This window comes from Mauremys mutica, chromosome 1 (genome assembly GCF_020497125.1).
Source record: "Mauremys mutica isolate MM-2020 ecotype Southern chromosome 1, ASM2049712v1, whole genome shotgun sequence".
Lineage (NCBI taxonomy): Eukaryota > Metazoa > Chordata > Testudines > Geoemydidae > Mauremys > Mauremys mutica.
The window spans coordinates 257,449,702-257,475,020 of record NC_059072.1 but is presented as its reverse complement, the minus strand read 5'-3'; positions in this window follow the sequence as shown (position 1 = coordinate 257,475,020).

Below are 25,319 nucleotides of genomic sequence, written 5' to 3'. Positions count from 1 at the left end.
TCCGTGCCCTCAGGCACTGCCCCTGCAGCTCCCATTGGCCACAGTTCAAAAGGTGAGGCCCAACCCTTGTGAAAGGGTTACTCCTGGTATGTATAGTGTGTGTTTAAACTTGTTTATTATTTCTATGTGCTTCCTCTGTAATGCTTTTACCTTAAGAATATATATGCTTGCTTAGAGCTGTGTGTTGACTTGTAACTGCTGGCAACACACAGTTCATAGCCCTTGGAGGGGAAGCAACACTCAGGGTAGCCTTTGGGAAGACTGACTTGCTGGGGATATAACAGTGTAGAGCAGGGAGCTGAGCAACCTTAAAACCCTGGTCAGATGGGAGTGGGACAAGGGTCCTTGCCCAGAGACAGATGATGACTGATGACCTGAGACCTGAGTGGGTGCTCTTGGAGTGACCACAGAGAAGGGACACAGATTCAATTACCCTGAAACTGTGACAGGTGGTACTTTGTTATTTTCTTAGAAAATTGGATCTCTAATTTGCAACTGCTCTCATTCACTCTCACCTTCTAATCCTACCTCTCCCTGTGCCACACTCCCAGGTGGCCCCTACAGTTACTTCCCTCTTTCCCTAAGCTCCCATTTTGGCCAGGCTTAATATTTTCTATCAGTTTTACTTTCATGGACCAAGTCACTGGGCTCTCAACTGCAATAATAATAATTGAGTAATTAAATAAATTCTGTCTGTACTTGAAGGAAATGAGCTCAAGACAGAGCTGAAATACTTGAGTACTGAGGGTACACAATGTTCAGAAGTAGAAATGATGATCTTATTGAATTCCTGAATTCTGGCCTAACCTCACAACATTCTGAGAAGCCTGTCTTATATTGATCTAATATACCAGTATACAGACGCCCCCCGACTTACGCAATTGTTCCATTCTGGAAAGCCTTGCGTAATTCAAATTTTGCATAAGTCGGAAACGTATACCCGTAAATTATGTAAAAATTTCCACAACTCAAAAATCCTATTTCTGGCTTATGGAACTTTTTCCGTAAGTGCGAATTTGTAAGTCGGGTCTTGCATAACCCGGGGAGCATCTGTATCATCAGAGAACTATATTAGACTCTTAATATAAGTTCTAGTAACCTATCTTCTAAAAGTAGTTGATTAGAATATCTTTTTCCTATAGTTTCTCATGCAAATTTCTGTCTTTTCCTCTTCAATCTGCCACATCATCCTCTTCCATTTTCTACATGTGCATTGGTAGAGGGCTAGATATGTCAGGTCTACTGAGCAATAATCCCACCATAATTAACTGTAACGAAAGTGCTATGAGCCAGTCCATTAATGCTAGAGATGGGCCTAAACCAACTCCTTACATCTCAACACTCCAGAATCTTGGTAAAATTTTCATTCTGATCTGAAATTCACAGCTCTCTAACATCTTTATAATAAGCTGTACCAACACCAAGAGTTTGAATATCCCCCAACTGTGGGGAAGTTGGTGCTCAGGTCAGAACATTGTGACTCAGAGCCACTTCTAGTTAGTTCTGGGAGTGGAAAACAAGCTATTTCTTTTATACAATTGTGTGATGCTCAGATAGAAGGATAGAGACCCCCCACTTTCCTGTAACTGATATATAAAGAAATACAAATGAAAGCCAGAAATGAAGAGAAACAGAATTTAATACAATAGTTAAAGCTAAATCAATATGCTTACATGTGGTTTGCTATGGTGATCTAAGACTGTAACAGTAGGGCAGCAAACTGCCAGCTAGTCCTTTAAAACCTGTTTTAAAGGAACATTCAGGTTGCATGGTTAAGTGCTCGAAAATTAGCAAATGAAGAGGTTAAGGTTGTATATGAAAGTTTAGCCCTTTCCTCTTGTGCATATAAATTACATATTATGGACACAGAGTGTGATCCACCTAGATACACTGGCGCTGAAGTCCCTCCATGGATCTCACCCACTGTAACATCACACTTCAGTCTGAACCCTGGTTCCTACTATCATCAAGTAACATCCATGATTATAATCAATGAAAGAACTGTAGGATATCATAGGCTGAGCAGACCCTCAGCTGGGCCAGAGGCTTAAGGCCACCTTTGTCTCCCCCCATCTCTTCCTGCATCTAGGTCAGGACAGAAAGAATGCAGAATCTGGCATAGCCACTAGCTAGGATGATTATCTAATGTCGCAATCCGATACGAAGTTATGGCTTTGGATGGCCAATTGTCGGTCCACGGCCATCTTGTCCTGTTAAAAGGACAGGACTGCCTCCATCTTGGACTAGGTTCTTGTATATAGGAGAGGGCAGAGACTCAATCCTGCCCAGCAACACTGGCTGTGTATGTTCTCCTGTTTTTGTTTTTTTCTCTCCTGCTGGGCCATCTAAAGGTCAGGCTAGTTCTGTGTGTGAAGGCCTGATTCTGCCTGGCAACCTGTTTTTTTGGGCCGGTCGTCTGGAGGTCAGGTTAATCCTGCCCAGTGACTTATTTTCCCGCTCTTTTTGGACCCAGTCATCTAAGGGTCAAGCTTGTTTACTTGTCAACTCCAGTGTGCCGTGTGCAAATCCTGCTGACGTGGGGTGGCAACGGCTCAGAGCCTGGAGGGAGGAGGGACCAGGGAGCCAATCAGATACTGAGACGAGGGAGTGAGACCTCTCAATAAAACTAGGTTTCCCCCCAAAATTTGTGTGGAGCATCCGCGTGTTAGCTGAAGGACCTGATCAACCTTTCGGCCAGGGTCTCCTCCCGGTAAAGCGCGCTCGTGTCGTATCGTTTGGATTCGTTGTCGTTTGGACCCGATCCCTGTCAGCTCGTCATGCTTCCGGTGTCTGTTCTGCTGGTCAGCTACGCCTGGAGTGCGGTATTTGTTTTTTGATACCTGACAGTTAGCTTATCTAGCCTCTTATTTTTCCCCTCCCTAACTCGGTACCAAGTATCTACTCAAGATATCAGGATTGTATTAATGAGCTCAGAATTGCACAATTGCTTAGCTTGCTTGTATAGTTGTTCTAGTTGTTAGTGAATTGCAAACTGCGTGTGAATCACTGCTCTGTCTCTGTCCGGAGTGCATGAATCTGGGAGCTGTCTCCACCTGGAGATTAGCAGACCAAGGGGTTCCCGTCCCCGCGGTCTGAATGAGTGGAATCTGCCCAGCTGCAGCCGCACCACACTCTGGGTTACCCTTAGTGTGAAAGCAAGGGTGGCTGAGGCAGTGGCCCGTGGGTCTCTGTTCTGTGTTGCACCGGGTACCGCCCTGACGAACCTGATTCCTATCTTGTAAGATTGGTGTGTCTGCCTATTTGGTGTGGTGTGGTGAGCAGTATAAAGTGTATTATTACTGTGTTTTGGGGTGTGTTTGTACTTTTGATACTATCCCAACCAAAGTTGCCTACTCCCCCGGCCCAAGTTGTAATTATCCTCCAAATAAACGCAGCCACTTGGCTTTTCACTGTTATTCTAGTCCTGCCTGTTTTTCCTCACTCAATCCCAAGCTTAACGGACCGCAATCTATTTCGGACATCTAATAGCCTGTAATAATTTACAGGTGTTAAATTAGCCATATGAGGTTCCTTTTATTCCCAAAATGCAGTAGAAACAGTACGAATTGCAAGGAAAAGGTAAATCAGAAAGTGAATGAGTCCAAATATCTTGCATCCCTTTTTCATAGCAAGCTCTACATGCCTGAAAAGATTCAAACTAATCCATCTCCAGTTTACTGAATGCTTTAATTAATCTGCAAACTAGTTGGGGAAGGGGAGGGAGCACTTTCCTCCTACATTTTAGCTTTTGATTTCTCCATATGTGGAGGACCTGCAGCATCAAAATTATGTTTATATGCGAAGTTAGAACGATTTGGTTTGTGAAAAAACACAAAGTTAAAGATTCATCACTATAGCCTCAAGTCCAATCCTGTGTAGAGAGTAAAGCTCTGTTTCTAAGTTGGCTTGAGTAAATATCATGACTCAATATGGAATTTTTTTTCAGATCCTGTGTCCACTCATTTAGCCAGTAATTTGGAATGAGTCAACCTTGTTTGCTTTTATACGACTAGTTCCTGGTAGAAGAAGGGGTTCCCACTGTCTTATCTGATATGAATTAACTCTGTTCAGGGGACAGTCCAGTTAATTCCTTAGGCTACACAGAGAAAATTAATTTGAATTTTCTGTTCCAGGTGGATTTGGAGTAAAGATTTGAATAGGACTAAAGTGTAGGTATTCTGTGGTAAGGATTTGCATAGGTCTAAGATGCAGGTATTCTGCATGGGGAAAACACAGTTACTCACTGCTCTGTTCATTATCCTATAGCTGGATATGTATGTTTTCACTCACATGGGAGGTTTGACTGGCATGACAAGAATCAATCTCCAAGCCGCTGAATGCTGGGTACACTTAACACATAGCTCACATTTGATCAAGTCAGTTTCTAACGAATACATAATCCAATCAGAGACAGAACATTCTGAGTTGATTGGATTTGCACAGTCCATGTGAGAGACATTGCTCTGAAACTTCTTTCTCACCCACATAAATATCATATGTGGTATATTTAAAAAAAAGTTTAGGGAAAGAAGAAACTTTTACTGCTTGGTGACTTCTCTGTAAGCCAGTTCAGTGATTGTAAACTCTTTCATAGAGGCTATAATACAACACCAATTTACCTGACATATGGAAGGCAGCTAATCTCCTTGGCAAATTTGTAGCTAGGTAATTGTTTTTAAATCTAAAGGCAGGTTGACATTTAAAACACTGCATCAGCACAGCTGCACCAATGCTCCTTTGCCAATGGGAGAAGCTCTCTCCTAGTTAATCCAAGAGGCGATAGCTAAATTGGCAGAAGAAGCTATCCTGTTGACACAGCATTGTCTACATGGGATTTTTCACACTCCTCGTGGTTATGCCATTATAGGTCTGTAGCATAGATCTGGCCTAAGTGGAGTCATTGGAATGGAATGGCTCCCTTTGCAGATCTTTAAGAAAAAGACAGAAGTTTTGCAAAAGCCATTTATCAAAATGATTGGACCACATTAGCTACTAATAGTTTCCCAGTTCCCACTAAATCCCAAATTTCAAGGGGGGATAGACACAGTTATCTGCTAGATCTTTTCCAGTCTCTGTTTTGTCTGATCTTAAAGTGTAAAGGTTTGGGAAAAGACTTGAGACTGTGTGTGAAATATGTCAGCAACTGATTTATAAACTCAGAAAAACAAAGATTCATAATGAAAAGATTGTGACAATTCAGTTTTCCAGATGTGACTTGTTTGCTTTTGTTATTATCAATAACACAGTGTCCGTTTTAGTAATGATGGTGGCGCAAGGTTGTTCAGTGCATTAGTGCCATGGCAAGTTTAACATAATGGGGTTTATTTTGTTTGTTTGGGTCTATTTTTTAAGGTCAACATCCTTATTCCAAAAATAGATCAGAAAATCTGGTTTCTTTTTTAAAAGAGGGATTGTCAAGGATCTATCCATGGCCTTGAGGAGAAAATTGCTTCAAAGACACTTGAGTAAATTATAGCACCAAATGTTGCCAAAAGTGCTAAAAATAATCATACTAAGCACACTAAGTCCAGTTCTCAAAGGCTCAACATTTAAGATTGGTGCTACAGTATCATAATAAATGAACTAAGTCAAATCAAAACAAGTGTCCACCAGAGAAGACTCAAAGGCAAATTCCTTGGTGAGCCTACATGACAAATTACAATTTTCTAACCCCAGTTGTTTCATCACTAGAGCTGCTCAAAATCATGTGACAATAATTATATATTTTTTTTAATAATGGGAATGTTCAAGTTTACACACTAATCATACTCAAATATAGTTGAAAAATTTTTGTTCAGACTTTCCAAAAATATTCACCTTTGGGCAGAAACTGAGCATTGAAAATTTAGGCTTTAAGCATAAAGCTACAAATGCCAGCCACTGATTTAATGAATGGGAAACCTAATTGGATCTGCAAGATGCCAGACAGATTTCAGATAAAAGGAGTGTAGGCATGGGTAGGCTCTCTGGGTGCGATGCCAGCCAGAGAGATGCAAGCTGATGGGCTTTTGCTTCCCAAAATAACTTAATTAACCCTTGAACCAGGATTTATCAGGCCTTTTGGCCAAATTTTTGCTGAACCTCCCTCACTCCCTCTGGTTAGTAGTATAAAAACTGTGGTTTTAGGTTGCCTTGGGTCTGACCAATCACTATTTAAAGGGTCAGAGAAGAATTTTTCTTACCAGAGCCAAATTAGCTGTGGCCTAGTGGCTTTTTCGCCTTCCTTATAGTATCATGAAGATACAGTTAGTTTAAATAAGTATAGAATTTAGGAATTTTAATCTTAGGAATTGTATGAATGTTCGGTCATTGCAATTTGTGTCCAGTGTCCAGTGTGGAGAAAAGGCCAAAGGGCCAGCAACCAGAAGATAAGAGAAATGGGATTTTGCTGGTGGACCCCAGGTCTGTGGAAAAAGGGAGATCCTTATAGACCCTGGTCCCTCTTTTGTACCTTCTGTCCCCTGAACATCAGGGAAAGTAAGAGAATTCAGCAGAGCAAGCTGAATCCTTGGGGTAGGCAGTGGAGAGTCTTACCTGGATTAAGGCTTATGTGGTTGATGCCTTGTAAATCCTGCACTGGATCCACCTAAGTGCCTGGTATGGGGGGATGGGGCAGATAGTGTCCCTCTCCGCAATGTTACATTTTCATAAAGTTGCCATTTAAAATCCACCCCTCCATCTGTCCTCACTCACATGCGTGTCCTGATCAGTGACCAAAAAAATTATAATGGAAACACTTGGGCATCCATAACTATAGCTGTTGCTGGGGATTCAGGCATCCACCCCTCTGTGAAATGGACTTAAGTATTGTAAGTCTTAGAACATCAGGTCTGGGAATATACAATGCTTTCTCAAAAGGAGTATGACCTTATTACACAACCAGCACCCTGTGTTGCCTCTCCCACAAACAAGAGAGAAGCCTGATTCTACACTCCTAAAGTCAGATGGAGTTTTGCCAAGGGAGTTTTCAATGGGAGCAGAATTGAGCCTCATGTTGGCATCCTTGCCTGAAAATATTCATTTACTAAACTTTCCAGTTAGCGACGTGGAACTAAAACTAGTGTGTTACATATCCAAAAGGGAACAGGAGCTAAAATGTCAGCTGGGTAATTGTACTATTCCTGTTGATAACAGCAAATGGATTTCTTTGGGTAGCTTTTATGGAGAGAAGTGTGGGAGTTACAGACTGTGTGTGTCTTTAGTAGCCTGTTCTTGGGAACAAAGCATTACACAATAGATCTGGGAATTAACTAGAATAAAAAAGCCTAGCAAAGTCATGGTTAAGAAACATTTAGGCCATTATCCTCTCCACAGTGCTCATGTATTGATTCATATTAAAAATAATGGCAGTTATATGCACATGCTGAGGGTTGAATAGACTCCTAAGATTATAACGCCAACTAACTAATGTCTGGAAATTCAAAGCTGAAACTGACAATCTTGTCTTAACGTTGAATCTCGTTAGTTTATGTAATGAACTATTGAAATATGGTTTTGATATTTAATAATTTTGAAGAGGGTGCATTTTTAAAAAAAATATTTTTCTTGGAAAGGATGATTATTTACCTCATGAAAGAAAATCAAAGGAACCATGCAGGACTCTTCAGTTAGAATGCTATAAAATGAAATACACCTCTACTCCAATATAACGCTGTCCTCAGGAGCCAAAAAATCTTACCATGTTATAAGTGAAACCGCATTATATCGAACTTGCTGTGAACTGCTGGAGTGCGCAGCCCTGCCCCCCCCCCGGAGCACTGCTTTACCACGTTATATCGAAATTCATGTTATATCGGGTTGTGTTATATCAGGGTAGAAATGTATATGGCAGCATGTGGGTAAAACAGAGCCAGAAAGATACAATTCTTCCCCTCCCCCCCACCAAGTTGTTCAGTCACAAATTTAATTAACGCATTATTTTTTAACGAGTGTCATAAGCATGGAAGCATGTCCTCTGGAATGGTGGTCGAAGCATGAAGGGGCGTACAAATGTTTAGCATATCTGGCATGTAAATACCTTACAATGCCGCCTACAAAACTCCCATGCAAATGCCTGTTCTCACTTTCTGATGACATTGTAAATAAGAAGTGGGCAGCTTTATCTCCATAATTGTAAAAAACTTGTTTGTCTTAGTGATTGGCTGAACAACAAGTAGGACTGAGTGGACTTGTAGGCTCTAAAGATTTACAGTGTTTTGTTTTTGAGTGCAAAAAAAGTCTACATTTGTAAGTTGCACTTTCACGGTAAAGAGATTGCACTACAGTACTTGTATGAGGTGAATTGAAAAATACTATTTCTTTTGTGTCTCATTTTTACAGTGCAAATGTTTGTAATAAAATATAATAATATAAAGTGAGCACTGTACACTTTGTATTCTGTGTTGTAATTGAAATCAATATATTTGAAAATATAGAAAAACATCCTAAATATCTCTGTAAGTAGATGCTTTGGTACAGAGAGAGGAGGCCAGAGACGGCTTTGATGGAAGATGGAATAAGTGAGATGGTGGCAGAGAGAAGTTCCAGGTTTCTGATGGCTCAAGAGAGACTGAGAGTGGCAAGTCTTGGGGGTCCAGTGCAGGGCCGGCTCCAGCGTTTTTGCCGCCCCAAGCAGCAAAAAAAAAACCAAAAACCTGTGATCAGCACTTAGGCAGCAGCTCTACTGCTGCCACTTCATTATTCGGCGGCAATTCAGTGGCAAGTCCTTCCCTCTGAGAGGGACCGAGGGACCCGCCACCAAATTGCAACCAAAGATCCGGATGTGCCGCCCCTTCCCATTGGCCGCCTCAAACACGTGCTTGGTGCGCTGGTGCCTTGAGCCGGCCCTGGTCCAGTGGGGTTTAGAAGAGAGAACACAGCAACCTATGGAAAATGAATGGATAGAGACATGTTGGAATGAGGGAGAAGAAGAAGGAATCAATAGTTTAGAAGAGGCATTGAGTCACCACAGAGAATGGGCCCACAAAGAATGTGAACAGTCATTAAGTGGATAACTATCAAGACTAATATTACATATGAATATTCAGGGGGGTTACGCTCAAGAAGAAACTGAACAACTAGAACTACAAAGGGATTCGATTTGCCATATATAGTGTGCTGCACTGTGCTCCAGCCAAAGACCTGAGCAGTTGGGTATTTTATTTTATTTTATGCCATTGACTTCTGTTCCTCCTATTTTGGTTTGTGTGCATCTTGCTTGTTTGGATTATATGAACATGTAGATTTGTTGCTGATCTCATCTGCATACGTGTTTCTCCTTTATATTCCGTGCACTGCTCTTTTTGAGTGTTCTCCAGGGTTATTTCCCAGGTGATTAGCCTGGAAGCAGATTTATATAGAATGGTTATGCAGCAGCTGTGAGCCAAAGTGCTCACATGAGAAAATCTGACTATTGTAAAATGTTAAATGGGTTGTGCTTGTCCACTAGCACCACAACCAACCAGCAAAAGACACTCAGTAGATGGGCCTTTAAGGATTAATAAGGGTTGGGAAACAAAGACAGCTCAGTGACATTTTTCAGATGAAACTCTTTTTCTCTGAAAAATGCATGTTCTGGTCATACAAAACAGGTCACAAATTCATGTCAAGTATGACATGTTGTTTCATTTGGAAAAAGAAAAAGAAAAAAAACTGAAAAAGTGAAAGCATTTAATTTTGACATTTTTTAAATGAAAGATTGTGACTTTTGAGTCAAAATGATTTTTTTGTTTTCTAATCCTACTTCCGTTTTATTTACATAAAAAAATCTGAGTTATTTCAGGTCAAACTAAACGTTTCATGTTTAGGGTTTTTTTTACCTTTTAAAAAATAAAATGGAGTTACAATTTGAAACAAAAAGTCATTTGGACCATCCTTACTTTAAATTACCTTAATTGCTAAGACTATTCTCAGAGAGCCAAACCTACAACCTGCACATAGAAGAATTCACACATCGGTAATGAATATGATTAGGCAGAAGACAGAAAGGCAATATGATCAAACTAGACTGCATCAGATCATTCCATTATTACCTTGTTTCAGGGCCAGCCCACAACATTTTGGCACCTGCGGCGGAGAGCTCAAATGACGCCCCCATGCTTCCTCTCTTGGGCCAAAACTTTGAAAGGTCTCAATTCTGCCTTCTTCCTGTTCTACTCCTCTCATGGTACTGCTCTGCTACCTACCCCAATAAAGGAGAACTAACAATTTAAAATGCCTTGCTCAAAAATTTTAAGTAACACTTAACTTTCAAATGCCTGAACAGCAAATGTAACTTTTCTTGTCTGCATAGTAAACACTGGCATTTTTATCTGTTTGAATAATCAAAGTGCTTTCCGTGCCTTCTTGGCTGCAAAGATTTGAACTGCTTTCTGAAGGTCCACAGTCTGGGCCAGCTCATGCTCTATTGAGACGGTTGCAAGGCCGACCAACCTCTCCTGTGTCATTGTGGAGCGCAGATGTGTTTTTATTAACTTCAGCTTGGAGAAGCTGCGTTCTCCACTGTCAACTGTTAAAGGAAGTGGTAGAAGCATGCGCAGAGCAACAAAAGCATTTGGAAAGAGGGTGGTCATCTTATTTGTGCACATATATTCCAGAACAGCCTTTGGAGTTGATCCTGCTGACATGTATCTTGAAAGGGCTTTCACTTCATCACCTAAATCACTCGCATCAATATCGCGCCTGTCATCATGTGTCAACACTGTCTCTAGTGCCCTGCATTGCTGGTGTAGGTCTTCTTCAGGTATAGTGAGGAGTTTTGGAATATCATACAACACCCCAAATATACTTCTGTGTTCCTTGAGCTGCATGAAACGTTCTTCAGCTGACTGTATTGCACAATCTATCACCTGGTTAAAAAATTCAACTTTGAATTGTTGTTTGGGGTCTCGTATGGGATTATCCCGTGCCTCGTAATCAAAATGTCTTCTTCTTTGGTGACTCTTGTATTCTTGAATGTGTGGGAAAATAGCTTCAGTGTGAAGTTCTTCTGCCAACTTCTGTGTACTCTTCAGAATGTTTTGAAATCCCTCATCTGACTGGTAAGACTGTAGGTATGACTTTGCTTTGTCCAGTTGTTCCATTGCTACAGATATATCAAGGTCAACATCTTGGAGTCTCTTGCTTATAACATTTATTTCAAACAGTATGTCATGCCACAACACTAAGCTATGTATGTTTCTGGTGATTCCATTTCCCTCTGCCACTGTTCTCCCATGAACAGTTCCAGACATAGCATTATCCTCCATAATGGCAACTATGGCATCATCTATTTTCCCAATTTGGTGTTTGATAGGCTTTATCGCCTCCACTCAACTTTCCCATCATGTTGCACTCAGTGGTTTCAGTGTCAGTGAGGATGTTCCCAGATGTTGCTTCAAAATTTGCCATCGATGAGTTGATGCAGAGAAAAATACATAGATGCTTTGAATTACATTAAAAAATTCAGCAGCCTCACTAGAAGCTGATGCTGCATCACTGACCACCAAGTTCAATGAATAAGAAATGCATGGGACAAAAAAAGCTCAAGGGTTTAACTCTCGGATCCCCTCATGTTGGCACCATTATCATAGCCCTGACCTCTTATGTCAGCTATCACAATTCCCGTATCTTCCAGCTTTTTAAGAAGCACATTTGTCATACCAGCTCCTGTAGTATCATCAATGTCAATAAATTCTAGAAAATGCTCTCTGACAGTCACCATTGCAGGGACATTTTCACTAGGTTCTGTTGTTGTTACAAAATGCACCATTAAAGTCATTTGTTCTGTATGGCTAATGTCAGGTGTACAGTCCAGAATAACAGAGTAATATCTTGCTGACTTCAGATCTGCCACAATCTTCTGTTTGACTTCTGTTGCCAGTAACTGTATGATCTCATTTTGAATTGTTTTTCCAAGGTAGTGGTGTGTGTACATTTCTTGGGTGGTGACTCTTCTTAGATGCTCCTGGAGTACAGCATCAAACTCAGCCATCAGCTCCACAATTTTAAGGAAGTTTCCATTGTTTGGCACATACAGCTGATCTGAAGGGCCACGCAGTGTTAGGTTTTGCATAGCAGGCATTCTCACAGTGGCAATGAGCCTTTTCAGAACATTTTGCCAGTAAAGAGACTGTGATGCAATCTTCTCTTGATGCTGATCATCTGTGGTGGCCATGTATTTTGTCACCCATTGGGGATTTCATGCCAGTAATGTGTTGGATGGAAACTTCTATTTTCATTGTCTTTGGGGAGCATGACGTTTTTCACTTGCTGTGGCCCATGCAGTACAAGGAAGTTCCTCAGGCTACTGCTCAAGTGGGTCCACAGTCCTGGATCATCTAGACTTAAGGAACTAAACTCAGCAGCAGCTGTTTCTTGTGTCTCCACCACACTCTTCTCTGATCTACACTTTTCTTCAGGAGTGTGCATGGTTACATCCATTTGAGATGGAGATATGGATGCTGCAGTAGCTGCCAGGTCACCTGCACTCTGACTAACTGGAAGATCAGGCATCTCCTCATCACTCACATCCTCACTGGGGTTGGAAGGCTCACCGTGAACATTTGTGTCTATGTATCTCAGGAGAGCTCCTTCCTGATTAGATAGAAAAGCTTCCTTTGCTTTCTTTCTTTTTCTGAATGCTGCCCCAGAGGGGTGTTTTCTTCTTTCACTCATGACTGATGTTCTGTGCCAGCTATAGTGGCTCTTTTTGAAGAGGACAAATAAGCAGTCTGGTAGCAGGGCCTGAATGAGGGAAGATATCAGCTTCTTAAGGGCCTAACTGGTTCCTACTACTTCAGTTGACTGTCTGTTCTCCTCAAGTGGGTTTAGGAAACTGGAAGCTCCCTGAGAAGCTGGTGTTAATCAGTCCAGGCTCCTGGGGGTGCTAGAGAGGTACATAAGTGGCTCCTCCACCTCTCTCTCCCTGCAGCTCCTGCTGCTTTCTGTTATTCCCTCTCACCTTTTCTTCTGCCTGCCTGTTATGTGTCTTGTGCCCTCCTTCCTCCACCACAGCACTCCACCATCTCTGTGCATCTAGAGCAGAAAGTATATATATGCACCAGCAGCAGACACCATTTTCTACATTCTGGGGCCCCCTCCCCTCACTGCCTGGCACCTGAGGCGGCCGCCTCAGTTCGCCTCATGGTAAGGCCAGCCCTGACTTGTTTCATTCCAGCTGATGGAATACATTGAATACAAAGAATACATTGTCACACTTAAACCATTTGCAAAATGTTAGCAGTAATCTTTGATTCCTTTAGTCATCTTTTACTTGTATTCTTTATGTCAACCCTAGCTTTCCTCCTCTCTTCACAAGTTTTGCTCTCTTATTGAGACATTTCCCCAAATTGTAGTCTGCTCTAACACAAGAGGGGATATATATGGGTTCTTTTTTGTACCTGTGAGATTCTAATAGCTATTACTTCAGGTGGAATCCACTGAGATTTGTTCTGCTTCTTCAAAAGTAAGTCACATTGCCAGCATAATGGTCTCAGCCACCTCTTTGTAATATTTTAATATTTCCTCTGTGTGTTATACCATCAAAAAGAAGTGAAAATTGCTTAGTAGAAGTCTGTACTTATCTGTGTTGTATTTATTCAGTGCATAGAATAATGAACATAGGGTCTTAGAGTGAGGCTTCTAAACATGATGGCAATACATACGACTACTACTACTAACTACAGCCTTTTACTACCTGCAGGTAGATCTTCTTTTAGTGCCTACCTACTATGCTGTAATGTAATTCCAGTAAGTAGTAGATACTATGGTGATGGTCCTGTGGCATAGCACAGATAGGATCAAATTCAGTGGGACTTCAAGGGTTTAACTAAGAGTAAGGTTTGAGCTATAGTTGGGTGTAAACCTACATGATTTCCATAGGTTACCCGCAATGAACCTGATTTTCCACATGTGCCTTGTGTATCCTTTTACATCTACATAAAGTAAGTATAAAGTACAACCAGATTACAATGGCAGAACTTTACATGTATTTTGCATTCATTTTTATGATGTAAATGTTAATAGTTACACAAGGAGCGAGACGGTGGAGAATCAGTATCGATATCTCCATTGCACTTAGCTTTTCAAGCAACTCCAGAAAAGTGCCTTCTCACTATTGCCTGTCATTAAATAACAAAACAGCTCACAATCATGCCAACATTACACCTTGGGCAAAATCCTGCTGCTGTGAAGGTCAATGTCAAAAGTCAACATTGCCATTGGGGTGCACTAGCCCTTCTGTTTTTTTTAATCTTGCAGGAACATAGACAGTAGTGTTCATCACTGGGAATAAAACTTTAGCTTGAGGTGAGCCTAAAGGTGAGGTTGAAACTATTTGTTTTAAACCCGACCCAGTCATCTATAATTAATAGCATAATCCTGATTCTATAGCGCTTGAAAGGACTGTACATTTTCAGCTGGAGTTCTGGCTTTTTGTCTGGGGAGTAGCCAGACCCTTAACCTTGTATCTTTGAATAAAAAAGAGGTTATTTCCTGTGATTGAGCACTTGGTTTACTTTGATTGGTTTTTTAATGGTTTTCATCTGCTGTGAAGCTGTAGTGCTTAGACATCTATTCTTTAAATGTGTTGCTAAACTGAGATATCTAAAATGTGTGTAGCTTGTTAGTGATGACAAGTTCCTAAGAGATCTTCTTTCTTTTGCCAATCCCTAATTTTGTCATTTGTGGCAAAGCTGATAGTTGTCAACTTTGATAGAACTGCATAAGGCCATTTCTCTTGTGATAGATGCACGGGAGCATTGTACAACAATTGAACAGTTCCTCTGTAAGTCATAGATTCAAAAATAAATGAAGGTCTAGCAATGTATTGTAACTATGTACTTTGCAATTAAGATAACATTTTGTGGTTGAAAGAAATGCCATTGTAATTAGATAATTGTAAGATGTGTTTTAACGTTCAGAACTGATTTGAAACAACATATAGGTATTGATCTGGCTTCCACAGAAGTCAGTAGAAGTTTTGTCATTAGCTTTCCTAGCCATTAGCTTTCCTGAATGTGAAAACAGTTTCTTTTATCAAAGCACATATTAAAGGAAGTTACATGCAAATTTGACTTGGGCAACATGTGATATTTATTGCACAAAATCTGCAACCCTGGTGTTCACCAGGACTCCTCACCACTTCTAGAGCCTAAATTACTATTGCCACAAGAAACTCCTTTTTTTTTTTTCATTTGTGGCTGAGAAGATGATTGGCTCCCTCATCAGATGGACTTGGATTTAATCCGGGTAAGCCATAGATTTGTGGGCAACAGGCTTATTTGTTATAATTCTGCATTAAGGTATGAAACCACTGACCTTAAAAGGGCAGCAATTATTTCAAATCATGGCTACCTGACCTCTCAGCAATACCAGCTCCTGGAATCACATTGCTCCAAGCATTAGTGTCTTCACCGGCTCCCTAAAGAAGACTAGATCAAGTTCAAGATTTTGGTTCTCCTCTTCAAAGCCTTATACGGGGGATGGCCCAAATTGCCAGAGGGCCTCCTCTTGATGGTCCCAACTTCCTATGTCACCTTCGTTCCAGTGAAACAATGGGACATCATCTAGAGCTGGTCAGGAAATTATTTTTTTTCCCTGACCAAAAGAAAAGGTGAAACTGATTTTTTTTTAATTTAAAAATATCCATTAAAATTTTGGGGTAAAATCTATCCAAAGAGTTTGACTTAATTAAACTCTGAATCCTCATCAAAGAGAATTTGCTCTTTCTCAGAGAGGAAATCCATGGGACATTCTTTGAGCAAGAAACCCATGGCATAGTCCCTAGGGTCATAAATCCACATCAGATTTTGAGCCCTTGGTTGAGGGAAAGAGGCCTCCTTATTTCTTCTGACCAGCGGTCTGATGACTTTGGTGTAGACAACATTCAGGTGGGATCTTAGCAAATATTTTAACCCTGTAGGGAAAAGAAATGGAGTTCTGAGTGGACCTCCTTAGAATCCTCCTGATTGAAGGAACATAAGAATGTCCACCAAAGGTCCATCTAGCCCATTATCCTGTCTTCTGACAGTAGCCAATGCCAGTTGCCTCAGAGGGAAAAATAGAACAGATAATCATCAAGTGATCCATCCCCTGTCGGCTATTCCTGTGTTCTGGCAAACAGAGGCTAAGGACACCATCCCTGCCCATCTAGGCTAATAGCCATTGAAAACTGGGCTTTCTACTGCACCCTCCTTGCCGTCACGGCTGCTGCTGTCTCTGAACATGAATCTCTTTATTAAACTGCTCCTGTTTCAGAGCACCCTGGACACGAGGACACTTCATGCTGTCCTGGAACCAACTCACAGAGTCCCCACAGCTGCTGGATTGGACTTCCCCTGCTTTTCTATGTTTGGTACAAAAGTTGGGGGCTCCAATGAAAAAGTGGGGGAAGAGACATGATGGCATCAGCATTCCTGAGCCTCACCCAGGAAACACTAGTTACAATGGTAGCCACTGCTTCAAAGAGACTGCTCGGATCCTCCTTGGCCCCCAATTCAAGGTCAGAGGGAAGAAGACTCATGAGCTCTCCCAGTGGAAATGATACTGCACAGGTAATGGAGGTGGGGGGCAAGGAGTTGTCCAGGTGACAGGATCTGGTGACCAGCAGCTGGACCATCTTCTTGATGGAAGTGCATTGCCCTGAACTGGGAAAGAAGTTGAAACTGTTTCTCTGATCTTTAACCCACTCTTCATCACTTGTCTGTTACTGTATCTGTAAAAGGAAAAGTATTCCAGAGATTAAAATCAATCAGCAGGAAAACATTCACAAACTCACTAACCAGCAGGGTCTTGGTCCCAGCTCTCAAGATCCTGGCTTAACAAAAAATCCTAACAGCCAACCCAGAGGAAGCAACTGGGCCAGCAACTTCCCTCCATTAGAGAGACAGATGTGACCACTGTCCTGTCTCCACCTTCTGGATGAGAGGATTATATCCACTTGTCTGAAGTGCCACAAGAGAGCAATGGGAAATTGCCAGCTTTTACAGAAATATCCTGGAGAACACCGGGAGCTAGAACAAACTTATTTGATTTATTTCACAGGGCAGGAAAATGTAAGATGCTAGTAAATCCTCTTTTACTCAAACACACAGTATGGCTATTTTTAGTGTCAGGTTTGGCTCTTATTTAAAAATACACCTCATTTCAAGGAAAGAAATTAATGCTATTCTCTAATCTTCATGCAGCCCAAGGGCCCATCAAGTCACAACAAAGCTTGAGAAAAATACCAAAAAATTGCTATTATTATCTCAGTAGCCCTATTGGGAAAAAATTAAAGCAGAGGTAATTAGTTATTACACATATTTGCATGTAATTAGATATGTAAACTATATCTTGTTAATTCCATTGGAAAACAAAACAGTATTCAGTGAGGAACACATAAAGCCAGAATTTATGCACGTTTATTCTGTGAAAAATTCCCACATACAGATCATAATTTTGTTGTCTATGTGACTTTTGCAGGTAAAGACTAAATATCTGTCCTTGGTATTTTACCAAAGACTGCACAAGACCAGTACTCAATGCCAAAGAAACCAATCATATTTTCCAAGGGTGCTGATGAGGTCCTTCAGGCAAGCACTGCCTCTCAACAATTACTAAGGCATCAAGCTGAAAAAGAAGGCATGTGTTTTAGAGCTAAGGCCTGGTCTACACTGTCGGTTATTTCAGAATTAGCCAACTTAATTAAAAAAAAAAATGATTCCGTCCACACGACCAAACCAATTTTTTCAATTTAAAGGGCTCTTTAATCCGATTTCTATACTCCACCTCGGCAAGTGGAGTAGCACTTAAATTGAGATTGCAATCCTGGGTTAAAGGTATTGTGGACACAATTCGATATTATTGGCCTCCGGGAACTATCCCAGAATGCTCCCTTGTGACCACTCTGGACAAGACTCTCAACTCCAATGCACTAGCCAGGTGGGCAGGAAAAGCCCCGGAAACTTTTGAATTTCATTTCCTGTTTGGACACCATCAGCACTGGTGACCATCAGCACAGTCCACCATCACAGGTGACCATGCAGAGTCCACCATCACAAGAGATCATGCAGTCCCGGATTCACAGACGAGCTCCAGCATGGTCCGAATGGGAGTTACTGGATCTCATCGTGTGTTGGGGAGATGAATCTGTTATGGCAGAACTACGTTCCAAAAAAGGAATGCAAATATGTATGCTAAAGTCTCCAGGGTCATAACGGAAAGAGGCTACTCCAGGGACACAGAGCAGTGTCGTACAAATATCAAGGAGCTCAGGCAAGCATACCAAAGAGCCAGGGAGGGAAACGGGTGCTCTGGGTCACAGTCCCATACATTCCATTTCTATCGTGAGCTGCATGCAATTATGAGGGGTGACACCACCATTACCCCACCACTGTCCGTGGACACCTGCAAGGGGGGAGTTGCACGGAGTGAGGAGGATGAGTCATTGGAGGATGAAGAGGAGGAGAAGGAAGAGGACACTGCACAGGCGGCAAGTGGGGAATCCGTTTTCCCCCCTATCCAGGAACTATTCTTAACGCTGGAGCCAATAGCCTCCCCCCACTCCCAAGGTGAGCTCCCGGACCATGACCCTGGAGAAGGTACTTCTGGTGAGTGAGAGCCTGATCGGAGCCACGTGGTGGGAGGCTGGGGGGAAACCTAGCCGTTCTGAGCTGTTCGCATTTAGTTTAAAGGGCTTATCCCTGCTCAGAGCTTCATCGGAGACATGCGGTGGGTGCAGGGGGGCGGGAGTGTTGTGTGAAGTGATCATCCCAGAGAGCCCGCAGGCCCTCCTTTTATATGGCAAACCCACCAGGCATTGCTTGCTATCGGAAAGGGGGCCCGGCAGTTTGAAAGCATTGAAATGAATGTGGAAGAAGCAGAACCCCGCGTGCCCTTAGGCTGCCTGCAAGCTGAATTCTGTTGCCCGTGTGTGATGGCTTACTTACACCAAAGTGGCAGGCACTTCAGTATAAGAGGCAAACTGTTGTACAGAAAGAACATGTACGGTGTACTATGAATTGCCTGCTTCACTGAGAAAGAGTGTCCCCTTTGTTCTCTGAAATGTATCTTTTAAAATACTACCCTCCCCTTTTCTCCTCCCGCAGGTTCAAATGATTCAACATGGCCCCTATCTACTCCGTCCCAGAGGCTGGTCCAGATTGGAAGGCAGAAAAAATGAACTCAAGACAACATGTTCGCGGAGCTCATGCAGTCCTCCCGCACTGATAGGGCCCATCTGAATGCGTGGAGGCAAACAATTGCGGAGTCCTGTAAAGCATTACAGGAACACAAAGAGAGGAGGAACGCGCACAATGAGAGCAGGCAGGATGCTATGGTCAAGCTCATGGGGGAGCAAACTGATATGCTCCGCTGTATGTTGGATCTAATGCAGGAAAGGCAGCAAGACCACAGACTGCTGCTGCAGCCCTTGTATAACTGCCCTCCCTCCTCCCCAAGTTCCATAGCCTCCTCACCCAGACGCCCAAGAACACAAGGTGGGAGGCTACAGGGACCCATACACTCAACCCCAGAGGATTGCCCAAGCAGAAGAAAGCTGGCATATGCAAACTTTTGATTTGGTTTCTGGACTTGTCCTTCCCTCCTCCTCCACCCCCCTAACCCAATACTCCCCAGTCCCCTGGTCTACCTTCTGATTTCTCTCAATGTGTTGTGCAACAGATAATAAAGAAGGGGTTTTAAACAACTGTGACTTTATTTCCTTTCATATATATAGGGGGCGGGTAACTTCAAGAGAAACAAACACAACTGTCACACCGTACCCTGGCCAGTCATGAAACTGGCTTTCAAAGCTTCTCTGCGCTCTTCTAATCGTGCTGTTGTCTGGCTGTGCGAAATTGGCCACCAGGCAAATTGCCTCAACCTCCTACCCTGCCATAAACGTCTCCCCCTTACTCTCACAGATATTGTGAAGCACACAACAAGCAGCAATTACAATTGGAATATTGGTTGTGCTGAGATCTAACTGAGTCAGTAAACTGCGCCAGCGTGCTTTCAAATGTCCAAAAGCACATTCTACCACCATTCTGCACTTGTTCAGCCTATAGTTGAACTGCTCCTTACTACTGTCCAGGGTGCCTGTGTACGGCTTCATGAGCCATGGCATTAAGGAGTAGGCTGGGTCCCCAAGGATAACTATAGGTATTTCAGTATCCCCAACAGTAATTTTCTGGTCTGGGAAGTAAGTCCCTTCCTACAGCTGTTCAAACAGACCAGAGTTCCTGAAGATACGAGTGTCATGCATCTTTCCCGGCCATCCCACATTGATGTCGGTGAAACGTCCCTTGTGATCCACCAGTGCTTGCAGCACCATGGAAAAGTACCCCTTTGGGTTTATGTACTGGCCACTTCAGTGTGCCGGGGCCAAGATAGATGGAACTCATATCCCTATCGCCCTGCCGCAGTTAGGGAACCCCAGTGCATTAAAGCCATCCACAATGGTCTGCACATTTCCCAAAGTCACTACCCTTGATAGTAGCTGGTCAATGATTGCATTGGCTACTTGCAGCACAGCAGCCCCCACAGTAGATTTGCCCACTCCAAACTGATTCCCAACTGATTAGCTATTGGGCCTTGCAAGCTTCCACAGTGGTATGGCCACTCGCTTGTCAACTGTGAGGGCCACTCTCATTTTGGTGTCTTTGGGCTTCAGGGCAGGGGACAGCAAGTCACAAAGTTCCATGAAAGTGGCCCTACGCATATGAAAGTTTCGCAGCCACTGGGAATCATCCCAGACCTGAAACACTATGCAGTCCCACCAGTCTGTGCTTGTTTTCTGGGCCCAGAATCAGTGTTCCACGGCATGAACCTGGCCCAACACCACCATGATCTCCCAGTCACCACATGCTGTGCTTCTAGGACTGTCTGTGTCCATGTCCTCATCAGTATAGTAATCGCACTGTCATCGCTTCCTCGCCCGGTTTTGCAGGTACTGCACATACTTCTGGATAATGCATGAGGTATTTACAATGGTCAAAACTGCAGCTGAGATCTGAGCGGGCTCCATGCTTGCTGTGGCACCTGCATGGATAATCCTGGAAAAAGGTCACAAAACATAGGAGAGCTGTTTGGTTGAAGATGGCCGATAAAAGGCAGTAAATGGCTGTCTTCTGTAGCTTTCACGGAGGCGGGAAGCTCGCTAGAGCTGCAGAGCAGAGTTTGTGGCGGAAGTTGTGCGGCTCAGTTCATGATGGCCAAAAAACAGTGGAGAATTATTGCCTTCTGTATTTTCCACGGGAGCCCAGGACAGACAACATGGAGAAATTAGCTAGCAATGCAAGAGCAGGAGAGCAGAGTTTGCGACGGAAGCTGTGCTGTTCGGTTCACGGTGACCGAAAAAAGGCGGGAAATGGTTAGATAAAAGAGTAGATAGAAAGACAAAAGGACACACGAGGTGGATTCATAGTACCAGGAGACAGGCGGTGCACCATACTGCACCGTCTGCTGGCAGTATGGCATCTGCTGTAGCTTTCACTGAGGGAGGAGCGAGTGACAAGACACACCCAGAAACACCCATGAGAATGTTTTTGCCTCATCATGCACTGGGAGCTTAACCCAGAATTCCAGTGGGCGGCGGGGACTACGGGAACTGTGGGATAGCTTCCCACAGTGCACTGCTCCGACATTCGATGCTAGCCTCGGCACTGTGGACTCACTCCGCCGAATTCACGCATTTTATTGGGGGGGACACAACACCGAATGTATAAAATCGCTTCCAAAAATTCGAATAGAATAAGTTTGAATTAATTTAGTCCTGTAGACATACCCTAAGAAACAGAAAACAAATGAAATCAAATGTAGTTGGCCTCTGTTACCTGGAGAAAGCTTTTTACACTGAATGCCAACACCTCTGTGGGAAAAGTCAGGTATGAAGCATGAGCCAAACACTTGTATTATTCAGGTTTCAGAGTAGCAGCCGTGTTAGTCTGTATCCGCAAAAAGAACAGGAGTACTTGTGGCACCTTAAAGACTAACAAATTTATTTTAGCATGAGCTTTCGTGAGCTGCAGCTCACTTCTTCGGATGCATAGAATGGAACACACAGACAGGAGATATTTATACATACAGAGAACATGAAAAGGTGGAAGTATGCATACCAACAGGCAGAGTCTAATCAATTGAGATGAGCTATCGTCAGCAGGAGGAAAAAAAACTTTTTGAAGTGATAATTAAGATGGCCCATAGAAGGTGTGAGGAGAACTTAACATAGGGAAATAGATTCAATTGGTGTAATGACCCAACCTTTTCATGTTCTCTGTATGTATAAATATCCCCTGTCTGTGTGTTCCATTCTATGCATCCGAAGAAGTGAGCTGCAGCTCACGAAAGCTCATGCTAAAATAAATTTGTTAGTCTTTAAGGTGCCACAAGTACTCCTGTTCTTTTTGTATTATTCAGTTACTTTTAGCGTCATTTGAATCCAAGAAGTGGTTTTGGTTAGGCTGTTTTTCAATTATGTTATGGAGGTAAAAATTGATTTTAAGTGGTCAGAGACTCAGTCTTAATAAAGCTGTCTGATAAAATTGGCTTTTAATCTGACGGGGGTAGGAGTTGGGAAGGAAGAAAGAGGGGATTCTGACAGTTATTCTTATTTCCAGAATACTGGAATTTAGGACTGTTCTTTAATGTTTTTGGACAATGCTTGTTTATTTTGTAGACCTATTAAGTATTTTTCTCTGTGACCCTCCTCCAGATTCTAACAACCGCTACACCACATTCATTTCTAAGGTCTGGGCTACACTAGGAAATTAGGTCAGTATAACTACATTGCTCAGGAGTGTGAAAAATCCACACCCCTGAGCAACAGGTAAACCGCTCTAATCCCTGGTGTAGACAGTGCTAGGTCAGTGGGAGAATTCTACCCCCTCTCGGGGAGGTGGAGTACATACACTGACAAGAGGACCTAGCCCATCAGTGTAGGAAGTGTCTTCCATGAAGTGTAGACAAGCCCAAAGTATCCTTGCGATCATTCATCTTTTTACTGGCAGGAAACAGACAATGATCTTGCAGAACTGTACAAATTACCTCACAGTGAAACACTTATTTCTTGACATAGTAACAGTGAATTTTATAAAACCTTTCAATCAATTTTGGAAATAAGGTGTTGGGTGCAAACCTACAGTAAAGTGCCTTTCATTCATGGGCAGCCTTCACAAATAAGGTAGAGAGTATGGTTTAGTGGTCCAGTCCTTGGGTTGGTCTCCCAAGATTCTTGGCTGAATAGGTTTGTATGATCCTAATGTTCACTGAATTCTTCTTCGTTCCAAGGTAGATACATTGAGTAACATACAAAGTTACAAATGGACATACTGCCTGTCTTTCCAGGGCCTGATTTTTCTCCCATTTTGCCCAATGGAAAACTCCCATAGGCTTAAATCATGCAGATTCATGCCCCAGGTCCACTTGGCGAGACCATCCCCTCCCTGGGCTGTGTTGTGATGGCGAGGCTACAGCATTCCTTGAAGGACAGGGACAAGAGAGAGAGACCATGGGATGAGAAGAGCAGCATGTGGGTGTAGGAGAAATGGCCCATGGGGAAGGGAGTAACAGAACAGTATGTGGAAGGCCAATAAAATAGGAGAGAAAGTAGGAGGAAAGCAAGAGAGAGGAGAGGAAATGGTAGGGTTTGTATTTGAATTTCCTTTTGTTACTAGAACATTCAGTTATTACTGTCAATTAGATCAGCAGTCAGAATAAAATACCTCCTTCCCTCTAACATGTTTTAATCGTCATTTGAAAAGATTTCTCCCCTGCCCCAAGATAAATAAATAAATCTCTGATCCAGTTAAAAATGATGAGGGATTTTTAGTTAAGCAGAATTTAATTATTGTGAGAGATAAATTGCTGCATAGTTCTACTTTTGCTCAACTGAATGAAACATCTACATGATATTTCATCACAATCTATATCTACATCACAATGGATACCTCATTATACTCTGTATCTACTTTCGCTTTTGACCAGATCCTCAGCTTATATAAATTGGCATAGCTCCATTGAAAGATGTGCTCCATTATGTCTATACTTGTTTTTCAGATATTCCGGGCTAGAATTAATTCTGGATATTTTAATGTCTCGAAAAAGACATAACTAATCCATTAAATGAAAAACCTATTCAGCATAGTTCTGGTCTTACATATACCACACCATTGTGATTTCTCTGACTTCAGTTGAATCATTCCTGAATAACACTCCATAAATAAAAATAGAATCAAGCCCATCATATGGTCAATGCTTATAGTTAAATGGGATTTTAATTTAAAACAATATATTAGCTATTTTTTTCTGCATTGTCAAATTGATAGTGCTTTGCACTTACAGCATGTAGCATAAAGAACAGGAGTACTTGTGGCACCTTAGAGATTAACAAATTTATTTGAGCATAAGCTTTCGTGGGCTACAGCCCACTTCATCGGATGCATAGAATGAAACATATAGTTAGGAGATATATATACACATACAGAGAACATGAAAAGGTGGGAGTTGCCCTAACAACTCTACGAGGCTTATTAATTAAGATGAGCAATTATCAGCAGGAGAAAAAAATCTTTTGCAGTGATAATCAAGATAGCCCATTTCAGATAGTTTGAAATCTGTCAGCATGTAGCATGTTTATCTGAGGATCTCAAAGCACTGTACCAATAATAACTGATGATGCCTTACAACAGTCCGGTGAGGGATGCATTGCTACCATCATTCTCAGTCACATATGTGACGGGTTGGATCACAGAAACCCTCTTGGGAGCTGCCACCTGATGTGCCAAGACTACTTCTACCCCTGCCAGCTCAGGACTCCAGCACCCTGTCTTGCTGAGTCAGACACACCCGTCTGCTCCAGCAAAGACCCAGGGTCTGAATTACTTACCCCAAAGCTGCAGGTTTACCTGAAAGCAGCTCACAGAAGTGTTCCTGTCTTTAACACTCAGATGCCCACCTCCCAATGGGGTCTAAACCCAAATAAAACTGTTTTGGCTTCACAGTTAGCCCAACTTCTTTGAACTTTGACAGCACAACTTTCAGGTGCTCCTTGTGGTGAACCCAGGTGTTGCTGAATACAGCAATGTCATCTATGTATGGGCTCGCATAATTCTGCAAACCATTTAACACTCTGTTGACCAGTCTCTGGAAGGTTGCACTAGCATTTACCAGACCAAAAGATAACACTGTAAATTATATGGCCCTATATCAGTGATAAAAGCTGATTTTTGTTGTGCCTCCCCCTCCAAAGGGATCTGCCAGTAACCTTTGGTCAGATCAAAGCTTATGCAGGTTAACTCATAAATTGTTCCCCTCTATAACACTGATAGAGAGATACGCACAGTTGTTTGCTCCTCCAGGTACTAATACATACTCTGAGTTAA